This window comes from Lissotriton vulgaris, chromosome 4_1 (genome assembly GCF_964263255.1).
Source record: "Lissotriton vulgaris chromosome 4_1, aLisVul1.2, whole genome shotgun sequence".
Taxonomy (NCBI): domain Eukaryota; kingdom Metazoa; phylum Chordata; class Amphibia; order Caudata; family Salamandridae; genus Lissotriton; species Lissotriton vulgaris.
Genome location: NC_141691.1, coordinates 2,134,349,545 through 2,134,363,726, shown reverse-complemented (window position 1 = coordinate 2,134,363,726; position 14,182 = coordinate 2,134,349,545).

Here is a 14,182-nt window from a genome sequence, read left to right as displayed (position 1 = left end):
CGTCTGGGCATCCCCAGTACACTTATAGCTAGTTTGCAAAAACAACAGGTGATGGACCGAATGAGGATCAATGTCACACATTCAACCCAGTCAAAAGATCTGGGTCCTAATCCATCGTTTTTTTTGCACTCCACACCACCCTGGGTTAGACAATGGCGATATGCAAAGCAGCTCTGACCCTGTGCCCCATGGGAACAGTCCAGTCCGAACTACAAAAGCCATGTCCTTCCCAGAACGGAATCAAGCATCCGAGGACCGGACCGGTTTCGAGGTAACACCTCTCATCAACCCGGCTAGCTTGACTCCAGTGGTGTGGAGTGCCTGGGACCCACGTCTGGGCATCCCCAGTACACTTATAGCGAGTTTGCAAAAACAACAGGTGATGGACCGAATGAGGATCAATGTCACGCATTCAACCCAGTCAAAAGATCTGGGTCCTAATCCATCGTTTTTTTGCACTCCACACCACCCTGGGTTAGACAATGGCGATATGCAAATAGGCTCAAACCCTGTGCCCCATGGGAACAGTCCAGTCCGAACTACAAAAGCCATGTCCTTCCCAGAACGGAATCAAGCATCCGAGGACTGGACCGGTTTCGAGGTAACACCTCTCATCAGCCCGGCTAGCTTGACTCCAGTGGTGTGGAATGCCTGGGACCCACGTCTGGGCATCCCCAGTACACTTATAGCGAGTTTGCAAAAACAACAGGTGATGGACCGAATGAGGATCAATGTCACACATTCAACCCAGTCAAAAGATCTGGGTCCTAATCCATCGTTTTTTTGCACTCCACACCACCCTGGGTTAGACAATGGCGATATGCAAATCAGCTCTGACCCTGTGCCCCATGGGAACAGTCCAGTCCGAACTACAAAAGCCATGTCCTTCCCAGAACGGAATCAAGCATCCGAGGACCGGACCGGTTTTGAGGTAACACCTCTCATCAGCCCGGCTAGCTTGACTCCAGTGGTGTGGAGTGCCTGGGACCCACGTCTGGGCATCCCCAGTACACTTATAGCGAGTTTGCAAAAACAACAGGTGATGGACCGAATGAGGATCAATGTCACACATTCAACCCAGTCAAAATATCTGGGTCCTAATCCATCGTTTTTTTGCACTCCACACCACCCTGGGTTAGACAATGGCGATATGCAAATCAGCTCTGACCCTGTGCCCCATGTGAACAGTCCAGTCCGAACTACAAAAGCCATGTCCTTCCCAGAACGGAATCAAGCATCCGAGGACTGGACAGGTTTTGAGGTAACACCTCTCATCAGCCCGGCTAGCTTGACTCCAGTGGTGTGGAGTGCCTGGGACCCACGTCTGGGCATCCCCAGTACACTTATAGCGAGTTTGCAAAAACAACAGGTGATGGACCGAATGAGGATCAATGTCACACATTCAACCCAGTCAAAAGATCTGGGTCCTAATCCATCGTTTATTTGCACTCCACACCACCCTGGGTTAGACAATGGCGATATGCAAATCAGCTCTGACCCTGTGCCCCATGGGAACAGTCCAGTCCGAACTACAAAAGCCATGTCCTTCCCAGAACAGAATCACGCATCCGAGGACCGGACCGGTTTCGAGGTAACACCTCTCATCAGCCCGGCTAGCTTGACTCCAGTGGTGTGGAGTGCCTGGGACCCACGTCTGGGCATCCCCAGTACACTTATAGCGAGTTTGCAAAAACAACAGGTGATGGACCGAATGAGGATCAATGTCACACATTCAACCCAGTCAAAAGATCTGGGTCCTAATCCATCGTTTTTTTGCACTCCACACCACCCTGGGTTAGACAATGGCGATATGCAAATCAGCTCTGACCCTGTGCCCCATGGGAACAGTCCAGTCCGAACTACAAAAGCCATGTCCTTCCCAGAACGGAATCAAGCATCCGAGGACCGGACCGGTTTCGAGGTAACACCTCTCATCAACCCGGCTAGCTTGACTCCAGTGGTGTGGAGTGCCTGGGACCCACGTCTGGGCATCCCCAGTACACTTATAGCGAGTTTGCAAAAACAACAGGTGATGGACCGAATGAGGATCAATGTCACGCATTCAACCCAGTCAAAAGATTTGGGTCCTAATCCATCGTTTTTTTGCACTCCACACCACCCTGGGTTAGACAATGGCGATATGCAAATCAGCTCTGACCCTGTGTCCCATGGGAACAGTCCAGTCCGAACTACAAAAGCCATGTCCTTCCCAGAACGGAATCAAGCATCCGAGGACCGGACCGGTTTCGAGGTAACACCTCTCATCAGCCCGGCTAGCTTGACTCCAGTGGTGTGGAGTGCCTGGGACCCACGTCTGGGCATCCCCAGTACACTTATAGCGAGTTTGCAAAAACAACAGGTGATGGACCGAATGAGGATCAATGTCACACATTCAACCCAGTCAAAAGATCCGGGTCCTAATCCATCGTTTCTTTGCACTCCACACCACCCTGGGTTAGACAATGGCGATATGCAAATCAGCTCTGACCCTGTGCCCCATGGGAACAGTCCAGTCCGAACTACAAAAGCCATGTCCTTCCCAGAACGGAATCAAGCATCCGAGGACTGGACCGGTTTCGAGGTAACACCTCTCATCAGCCCGGCTAGCTTGACTCCAGTGGTGTGGAGTGCCTGGGACCCACGTCTGGGCATCCCCAGTACACTTATAGCGAGTTTGCAAAAACAACAGGTGATGGACCGAATGAGGATCAATGTCACGCATTCAACCCAGTCAAAAGATCTGGGTCCTAATCCATCGTTTTTTTGCACTCCACACCACCCTGGGTTAGACAATGGCGATATGCAAAGCAGCTCTGACCCTGTGCCCCATGGGAACAGTCCAGTCCGAACTACAAAAGCCATGTCCTTCCCAGAACGGAATCAAGCATCCGAGGACCGGACCGGTTTTGAGGTAACACCTCTCATCAACCCGGCTAGCTTGACTCCAGTGTTGTGGAGTGCCTGGGACCCACGTCTGGGCATCCCCAGTACACTTATAGCGAGTTTGCAAAAACAACAGGTGATGGACCGAATGAGGATCAATGTCACACATTCAACCTGCGCGAGTAAGCAGTGTACGCTGAGACGCCGACCGATTGATGCTCCAAGACGGAACAAGCCCGCCCCATAGCACACGCGACCAAAAAAAACCGACTTGTGCTGACTCTGCCATCATCGGTGTAAATGCCTGATTAAGACAGGCTGTTACCTTGATGCGCCAAAACGGAACAAGCCCGCCCCAAAGCACACGAAACAAACAAAAAAAACGACTTGTGCTGACTCTGCCACCATCGGTGTAAATGCCTGATTAAGACAGGCTGTTACCTAGCGCCACACAGGACAGTGTGCGTGAATCTAACAGGAGAGACACGACGCCGAATAACAACAGGTCATCGCGTCAATCCCCACTCCGGCCAACTACAAACAAGTTGATTGTGCCGTTTGGACACGTTTTGTTACGCAGGGATTATCCTTTACCCCACGCTTGTAAACTCCCCACTCCTATTCACTTGGACTACTGTCAGCCTATTTTGCAGAAACTTTGACGCTGCCTGAGGCCCTGATGAGAATCTCCACAGAATTCAAGGAGATTCGAAACGCGTAGGCCCCCCTTTCTTCACTGGACTGCCAATTTTTGATTCAATAACCAAACTTGTGCATAGACCTCACATTTAATTGTTGGAGAGTAATAACCTTTTTTCATTTGCGCAAAGCCTTCTTTATATTGCAAAAATCCTTGGCATTGTATTCCCAGTTAATCAAAAATGTGAATTTTTTCGTTCAATTAATGCAGTTCCAGTTGTGTGTATATATATTTCTTGTCCCTTGTATAAATTGTATATATGGTACGCTTGAGCTAAGTGTGTGTATGCGTTGAATGTGTGGCGAATGTGACATGACTGTGGTTTTGAATGATAGTTCATTCCAGGTGATTGTATTTTTATGTGTCCATTCTCAATTTTGATCTTGTCCCACTGTGTTCCCCGGTAAATGTAAAAGAATCTTTTATTGTTGAATTTCTTTATAAAATAAAATTGCGACTATTGAGCATTCCCTTTCTGGAATTTGATTTTCTGTTTGTGGAAGATTTAACTCATTGTTTAACTAAGCTCATCAGTACTGGCATCTTCTTCTGTTATTTATCATATAGGCCCAGCCTTGCTGATTAGGGCCAACCCTATTTTGTTTTTCAAGTGGGACCCACGTCTGGGCATCCCCAGTACACTTATAGCGAGTTTGCAAAAACAACAGGTGATGGACCGAATGAGGATCAATGTCACACATTCAACCCAGTCAAAAGATCTGGGTCCTAATCCATCGTTTTTTTGCACTCCACACCACCCTGGGTTAGACAATGGCGATATGCAAATCAGCTCTGACCCTGTGCCCCATGGGAACAGTCCAGTCCGAACTACAAAAGCCATGTCCTTCCCAGAACGGAATCAAGCATCCGAGGACCGGACCGGTTTTGAGGTAACACCTCTCATCAGCCCGGCTAGCTTGACTCCAGTGGTGTGGAGTGCCTGGGACCCACGTCTGGGCATCCCCAGTACACTTATAGCGAGTTTGCAAAAACAACAGGTGATGGACCGAATGAGGATCAATGTCACACATTCAACCCAGTCAAAAGATCTGGGTCCTAATCCATCGTTTTTTTGCACTCCACAACACCCTGGGTTAGACAATGGCGATATGCAAATCAGCTCTGACCCTGTGCCCCATGGGAACAGTCCAGTCCGAACTACAAAAGCCATGTCCTTCCCAGAACGGAATCAAGCATCCGAGGACTGGACAGGTTTTGAGGTAACACCTCTCATCAGCCCGGCTAGCTTGACTCCAGTGGTGTGGAGTGCCTGGGACCCACGTCTGGGCATCCCCAGTACACTTATAGCGAGTTTGCAAAAACAACAGGTGATGGACCGAATGAGGATCAATGTCACACATTCAACCCAGTCAAAAGATCTGGGTCCTAATCCATCGTTTTTTTGCACTCCACACCACCCTGGGTTAGACAATGGCAATATGCAAATCAGCTCTGACCCTGTGCCCCATGGGAACAGTCCAGTCCGAACTACAAAAGCCATGTCCTTCCCAGAACGGAATCAAGCATCCGAGGACCGAACCGGTTTCGAGGTAACACCTCTCATCAGCCCGGCTAGCTTGACTCCAGTGGTGTGGAGTGCCTGGGACCCACGTCTGGGCATCCCCAGTACACTTATAGCGAGTTTGCAAAAACAACAGGTGATGGACCGAATGAGGATCAATGTCACACATTCAACCCAGTCAAAAGATCTGGGTCCTAATCCATCGTTTTTTTGCACTCCACACCACCCTGGGTTAGACAATGGCGATATGCAAATCAGCTCTGACCCTGTGCCCCATGGGAACAGTCCAGTCCGAACTACAAAAGCCATGTCCTTCCCAGAACGGAATCAAGCATCCGAGGACCGGACCGGTTTCGAGGTAACACCTCTCATCAGCCCGGCTAGCTTGACTCCAGTGGTGTGGAGTGCCTGGGACCCACGTCTGGGCATCCCCAGTACACTTATAGCGAGTTTGCAAAAACAACAGGTGATGGACCGAATGAGGATCAATGTCACACATTCAACCCAGTCAAAAGATCTGGGTCCTAATCCATCGTTTTTTTGCACTCCACACCACCCTGGGTTAGACAATGGCGATATGCAAATCAGCTCTGACCCTGTGCCCCATGGGAACAGTCCAGTCCGAACTACAAAAGCCATGTCCTTCCCAGAACGGAATCAAGCATCCGAGGACCGGACCGGTTTCGAGGTAACACCTCTCATCAACCCGGCTAGCTTGACTCCAGTTGTGTGGAGTGCCTGGGACCCACGTCTGGGCCTCCCCAGTACACTTATAGCGAGTTTGCAAAAACAACAGGTGATGGACTGAATGAGGATCAATGTCACGCATTCAACCCAGTCAAAAGATCTGGGTCCTAATCCATCGTTTTTTTGCACTCCACACCACCCTGGGTTAGACAATGGCGATATGCAAATCAGCTCTGACCCTGTGCCCCATGGGAACAGTCGAGTCCGAACTACAAAAGCCATGTCCTTCCCAGAACGGAATCAAGCATCCGAGGACCGGACCGGTTTCGAGGTAACACCTCTCATCAGCCCGGCTAGCTTGACTCCAGTGGTGTGGAGTGCCTGGGACCCACGTCTGGGCATCCCCAGTACACTTATAGCGAGTTTGCAAAAACAACAGGTGATGGACCGAATGAGGATCAATGTCACACATTCAACCCAGTCAAAAGATCTGGGTCCTAATCCATCGTTTTTTTGCACTCCACACCACCCTGGGTTAGACAATGGCGATATGCAAATCAGCTCTGACCCTGTGCCCCATGGGAACAGTCCAGTCCGAACTACAAAAGCCATGTCCTTCCCAGAACGGAATCAAGCATCCGAGGACCGGACCGGTTTCGAGGTAACACCTCTCATCAGCCCGGCTAGCTTGACTCCAGTGGTCTGGAGTGCCTGGGACCCACGTCTGGGCTTCCCCAGTACACTTATAGCGAGTTTGCAAAAACAACAGGTGATGGACCGAATGAGGATCAATGTCACACATTCAACCCAGTCAAAAGATTTGGGTCCTAATCCATCGTTTTTTTGCACTCCACACCACCCTGGGTTAGACAATGGCGATATGCAAATCAGCTCTGACCCTGTGCCCCATGGGAACAGTCCAGTCCGAACTACAAAAGCCATGTCCTTCCCAGAACGGAATCAAGCATCCGAGGACCGGACCGGTTTCGAGGTAACACCTCTCATCAGCCCGGCTAGCTTGACTCCAGTGGTGTGGAGTGCCTGGGACCCACGTCTGGGCATCCCCAGTACACTTATAGCGAGTTTGCAAAAACAACAGGTGATGGACCGAATGAGGATCAATGTCACACATTCAACCCAGTCAAAAGATCTGGGTCCTAATCCATCGTTTTTTTGCACTCCACACCACCCTGGGTTAGACAATGGCGATATGCAAATCAGCTCTGACCCTGTGCCCCATGGGAACAGTCCAGTCCGAACTACAAAAGCCATGTCCTTCCCAGAACGGAATCAAGCATCCGAGGACCGGACCGGTTTCGAGGTAACACCTCTCATCAGCCCGGCTAGCTTGACTCCAGTGGTGTGGAGTGCCTGGGACCCACGTCTGGGCATCCCCAGTACACTTATAGCGAGTTTGCAAAAACAACAGGTGATGGACCGAATGAGGATCAATGTCACACATTCAACCCAGTCAAAAGATCTGGGTCCTAATCCATCGTTTTTTTGCACTCCACACCACCCTGGGTTAGACAATGGCGATATGCAAATCAGCTCTGACCCTGTGCCCCATGGGAACAGTCCAGTCCGAACTACAAAAGCCATGTCCTTCCCAGAACGGAATCAAGCATCCGAGGACCGGACCGGTTTCGAGGTAACACCTCTCATCAGCCCGGCTAGCTTGACTCCAGTGGTGTGGAGTGCCTGGGACCCACGTCTGGGCATCCCCAGTACACTTATAGCGAGTTTGCAAAAACAACAGGTGATGGACCGAATGAGGATCAATGTCACACATTCAACCCAGTCAAAAGATCTGGGTCCTAATCCATCGTTTTTTTGCACTCCACACCACCCTGGGTTAGACAATGGCGATATGCAAATCAGCTCTGACCCTGTGCCCCATGGGAACAGTCCAGTCCGAACTACAAAAGCCATGTCCTTCCCAGAACGGAATCAAGCATCCGAGGACCGGACCGGTTTCGAGGTAACACCTCTCATCAGCCCGGCTAGCTTGACTCCAGTGGTGTGGAGTGCCTGGGACCCACGTCTGGGCATCCCCAGTACACTTATAGCGAGTTTGCAAAAACAACAGGTGATGGACCGAATGAGGATCAATGTCATACATTCAACCCAGTCAAAAGATCTGGGTCCTAATCCATCGTTTTTTTGCACTCCACACCACCCTGGGTTAGACAATGGCGATATGCAAATCAGCTCTGACCCTGTGCCCCATGGGAACAGTCCAGTCCGAACTACAAAAGCCATGTCCTTCCCAGAACGGAATCAAGCATCCAAGGACCGGACCGGTTTCGAGGTAACACCTCTCATCAACCCGGCTAGCTTGACTCCAGTGGTGTGGAGTGCCTGGGACCCACGTCTGGGCATCCCCAGTACACTTATAGCGAGTTTGCAAAAACAACAGGTGATGGACCGAATGAGGATCAATGTCACACATTCAACCCAGTCAAAAGATCTGGGTCCTAATCCATCGTTTTTTTGCACTCCACACCAGCCTGGGTTAGACAATGGCGATATGCAAATCAGCTCTGACCCTGTGCCCCATGGGAACAGTCCAGTCCGAACTACAAAAGCCATGTCCTTCCCAGAACGGAATCAAGCATCCGAGGACCGGACCGGTTTCGAGGTAACACCTCTCATCAGCCCGGCTAGCTTGACTCCAGTGGTGTGGAGTGCCTGGGACCCACGTCTGGGCATCCCCAGTACACTTATAGCGAGTTTGCAAAAACAACAGGTGATGGACCGAATGAGGATCAATGTCACACATTCAACCCAGTCAAAAGATCCGGGTCCTAATCCATCGTTTTTTTGCACTCCACACCACCCTGGGTTAGACAATGGCGATATGCAAATCAGCTCTGACCCTGTGCCCCATGGGAACAGTCCAGTCCGAACTACAAAAGCCATGTCCTTCCCAGAACGGAATCAAGCATCCGAGGACCGGACCGGTTTCGAGGTAACACCTCTCATCAGCCAGGCTAGCTTGACTCCAGTGGTGTGGAGTGCCTGGGACCCACGTCTGGGCATCCCCAGTACACTTATAGCGAGTTTGCAAAAACAACAGGTGATGGACCGAATGAGGATCAATGTCACACATTCAACCCAGTCAAAAGATCCGGGTCCTAATCCATCGTTTCTTTGCACTCCACACCACCCTGGGTTAGACAATGGCGATATGCAAATCAGCTCTGACCCTGTGCCCCATGGGAACAGTCCAGTCCGAACTACAAAAGCCATGTCCTTCCCAGAACGGAATCAAGCATCCGAGGACTGGACAGGTTTTGAGGTAACACCTCTCATCAGCCCGGCTAGCTTGACTCCAGTGGTGTGGAGTGCCTGGGACCCACGTCTGGGCATCCCCAGTACACTTATAGCGAGTTTGCAAAAACAACAGGTGATGGACCGAATGAGGATCAATGTCACACATTCAACCCAGTCAAAAGATCTGGGTCCTAATCCATCGTTTTTTTGCACTCCACACCACCCTGGGTTAGACAATGGCAATATGCAAATCAGCTCTGACCCTGTGCCCCATGGGAACAGTCCAGTCCGAACTACAAAAGCCATGTCCTTCCCAGAACGGAATCAAGCATCCGAGGACCGAACCGGTTTCGAGGTAACACCTCTCATCAGCCCGGCTAGCTTGACTCCAGTGGTGTGGAGTGCCTGGGACCCACGTCTGGGCATCCCCAGTACACTTATAGCGAGTTTGCAAAAACAACAGGTGATGGACCGAATGAGGATCAATGTCACACATTCAACCCAGTCAAAAGATCTGGGTCCTAATCCATCGTTTTTTTGCACTCCACACCACCCTGGGTTAGACAATGGCGATATGCAAATCAGCTCTGACCCTGTGCCCCATGGGAACAGTCCAGTCCGAACTACAAAAGCCATGTCCTTCCCAGAACGGAATCAAGCATCCGAGGACCGGACCGGTTTCGAGGTAACACCTCTCATCAGCCCGGCTAGCTTGACTCCAGTGGTGTGGAGTGCCTGGGACCCACGTCTGGGCATCCCCAGTACACTTATAGCGAGTTTGCAAAAACAACAGGTGATGGACCGAATGAGGATCAATGTCACACATTCAACCCAGTCAAAAGATCTGGGTCCTAATCCATCGTTTTTTTGCACTCCACACCACCCTGGGTTAGACAATGGCGATATGCAAATCAGCTCTGACCCTGTGCCCCATGGGAACAGTCCAGTCCGAACTACAAAAGCCATGTCCTTCCCAGAACGGAATCAAGCATCCGAGGACCGGACCGGTTTCGAGGTAACACCTCTCATCAACCCGGCTAGCTTGACTCCAGTTGTGTGGAGTGCCTGGGACCCACGTCTGGGCCTCCCCAGTACACTTATAGCGAGTTTGCAAAAACAACAGGTGATGGACTGAATGAGGATCAATGTCACGCATTCAACCCAGTCAAAAGATCTGGGTCCTAATCCATCGTTTTTTTGCACTCCACACCACCCTGGGTTAGACAATGGCGATATGCAAATCAGCTCTGACCCTGTGCCCCATGGGAACAGTCGAGTCCGAACTACAAAAGCCATGTCCTTCCCAGAACGGAATCAAGCATCCGAGGACCGGACCGGTTTCGAGGTAACACCTCTCATCAGCCCGGCTAGCTTGACTCCAGTGGTGTGGAGTGCCTGGGACCCACGTCTGGGCATCCCCAGTACACTTATAGCGAGTTTGCAAAAACAACAGGTGATGGACCGAATGAGGATCAATGTCACACATTCAACCCAGTCAAAAGATCTGGGTCCTAATCCATCGTTTTTTTGCACTCCACACCACCCTGGGTTAGACAATGGCGATATGCAAATCAGCTCTGACCCTGTGCCCCATGGGAACAGTCCAGTCCGAACTACAAAAGCCATGTCCTTCCCAGAACGGAATCAAGCATCCGAGGACCGGACCGGTTTCGAGGTAACACCTCTCATCAGCCCGGCTAGCTTGACTCCAGTGGTCTGGAGTGCCTGGGACCCACGTCTGGGCTTCCCCAGTACACTTATAGCGAGTTTGCAAAAACAACAGGTGATGGACCGAATGAGGATCAATGTCACACATTCAACCCAGTCAAAAGATTTGGGTCCTAATCCATCGTTTTTTTGCACTCCACACCACCCTGGGTTAGACAATGGCGATATGCAAATCAGCTCTGACCCTGTGCCCCATGGGAACAGTCCAGTCCGAACTACAAAAGCCATGTCCTTCCCAGAACGGAATCAAGCATCCGAGGACCGGACCGGTTTCGAGGTAACACCTCTCATCAGCCCGGCTAGCTTGACTCCAGTGGTGTGGAGTGCCTGGGACCCACGTCTGGGCATCCCCAGTACACTTATAGCGAGTTTGCAAAAACAACAGGTGATGGACCGAATGAGGATCAATGTCACACATTCAACCCAGTCAAAAGATCTGGGTCCTAATCCATCGTTTTTTTGCACTCCACACCACCCTGGGTTAGACAATGGCGATATGCAAATCAGCTCTGACCCTGTGCCCCATGGGAACAGTCCAGTCCGAACTACAAAAGCCATGTCCTTCCCAGAACGGAATCAAGCATCCGAGGACCGGACCGGTTTCGAGGTAACACCTCTCATCAGCCCGGCTAGCTTGACTCCAGTGGTGTGGAGTGCCTGGGACCCACGTCTGGGCATCCCCAGTACACTTATAGCGAGTTTGCAAAAACAACAGGTGATGGACCGAATGAGGATCAATGTCACACATTCAACCCAGTCAAAAGATCTGGGTCCTAATCCATCGTTTTTTTGCACTCCACACCACCCTGGGTTAGACAATGGCGATATGCAAATCAGCTCTGACCCTGTGCCCCATGGGAACAGTCCAGTCCGAACTACAAAAGCCATGTCCTTCCCAGAACGGAATCAAGCATCCGAGGACCGGACCGGTTTCGAGGTAACACCTCTCATCAGCCCGGCTAGCTTGACTCCAGTGGTGTGGAGTGCCTGGGACCCACGTCTGGGCATCCCCAGTACACTTATAGCGAGTTTGCAAAAACAACAGGTGATGGACCGAATGAGGATCAATGTCACACATTCAACCCAGTCAAAAGATCTGGGTCCTAATCCATCGTTTTTTTGCACTCCACACCACCCTGGGTTAGACAATGGCGATATGCAAATCAGCTCTGACCCTGTGCCCCATGGGAACAGTCCAGTCCGAACTACAAAAGCCATGTCCTTCCCAGAACGGAATCAAGCATCCGAGGACCGGACCGGTTTCGAGGTAACACCTCTCATCAGCCCGGCTAGCTTGACTCCAGTGGTGTGGAGTGCCTGGGACCCACGTCTGGGCATCCCCAGTACACTTATAGCGAGTTTGCAAAAACAACAGGTGATGGACCGAATGAGGATCAATGTCATACATTCAACCCAGTCAAAAGATCTGGGTCCTAATCCATCGTTTTTTTGCACTCCACACCACCCTGGGTTAGACAATGGCGATATGCAAATCAGCTCTGACCCTGTGCCCCATGGGAACAGTCCAGTCCGAACTACAAAAGCCATGTCCTTCCCAGAACGGAATCAAGCATCCAAGGACCGGACCGGTTTCGAGGTAACACCTCTCATCAACCCGGCTAGCTTGACTCCAGTGGTGTGGAGTGCCTGGGACCCACGTCTGGGCATCCCCAGTACACTTATAGCGAGTTTGCAAAAACAACAGGTGATGGACCGAATGAGGATCAATGTCACACATTCAACCCAGTCAAAAGATCTGGGTCCTAATCCATCGTTTTTTTGCACTCCACACCAGCCTGGGTTAGACAATGGCGATATGCAAATCAGCTCTGACCCTGTGCCCCATGGGAACAGTCCAGTCCGAACTACAAAAGCCATGTCCTTCCCAGAACGGAATCAAGCATCCGAGGACCGGACCGGTTTCGAGGTAACACCTCTCATCAGCCCGGCTAGCTTGACTCCAGTGGTGTGGAGTGCCTGGGACCCACGTCTGGGCATCCCCAGTACACTTATAGCGAGTTTGCAAAAACAACAGGTGATGGACCGAATGAGGATCAATGTCACACATTCAACCCAGTCAAAAGATCCGGGTCCTAATCCATCGTTTTTTTGCACTCCACACCACCCTGGGTTAGACAATGGCGATATGCAAATCAGCTCTGACCCTGTGCCCCATGGGAACAGTCCAGTCCGAACTACAAAAGCCATGTCCTTCCCAGAACGGAATCAAGCATCCGAGGACCGGACCGGTTTCGAGGTAACACCTCTCATCAGCCAGGCTAGCTTGACTCCAGTGGTGTGGAGTGCCTGGGACCCACGTCTGGGCATCCCCAGTACACTTATAGCGAGTTTGCAAAAACAACAGGTGATGGACCGAATGAGGATCAATGTCACACATTCAACCCAGTCAAAAGATCCGGGTCCTAATCCATCGTTTCTTTGCACTCCACACCACCCTGGGTTAGACAATGGCGATATGCAAATCAGCTCTGACCCTGTGCCCCATGGGAACAGTCCAGTCCGAACTACAAAAGCCATGTCCTTCCCAGAACGGAATCAAGCATCCGAGGACCGGACCGGTTTCGAGGTAACACCTCTCATCAGCCCGGCTAGCTTGACTCCAGTGGTGTGGAGTACCTGGGACCCACGTCTGGGCATCCCCAGTACACTTATAGCGAGTTTGCAAAAACAACAGGTGATGGACCGAATGAGGATCAATGTCACGCATTCAACCCAGTCAAAAGATCTGGGTCCTAATCCATCGTTTTTTTGCACTCCACACCACCCTGGGTTAGACAATGGCGATATGCAAATCAGCTCAAACCCTGTGCCCCATGGGAACAGTCCAGTCCGAACTACAAAAGCCATGTCCTTCCCAGAACGGAATCAAGCATCCGAGGACCGGACCGGTTTCGAGGTAACACCTCTCATCAGCCCGGCTAGCTTGACTCCAGTGGTCTGGAGTGCCTGGGACCCACGTCTGGGCTTCCCCAGTACACTTATAGCGAGTTTGCAAAAACAACAGGTGATGGACCGAATGAGGATCAATGTCACACATTCAACCCAGTCAAAAGATTTGGGTCCTAATCCATCGTTTTTTTGCACTCCACACCACCCTGGGTTAGACAATGGCGATATGCAAATCAGCTCTGACCCTGTGCCCCATGGGAACAGTCCAGTCCGAACTACAAAAGCCATGTCCTTCCCAGAACGGAATCAAGCATCCGAGGACCGGACCGGTTTCGAGGTAACACCTCTCATCAGCCCGGCTAGCTTGACTCCAGTGGTGTGGAGTGCCTGGGACCCACGTCTGGGCATCCCCGGTACACTTATAGCGAGTTTGCAAAAACAACAGGTGATGGACCGAATGAGGATCAATGTCACAC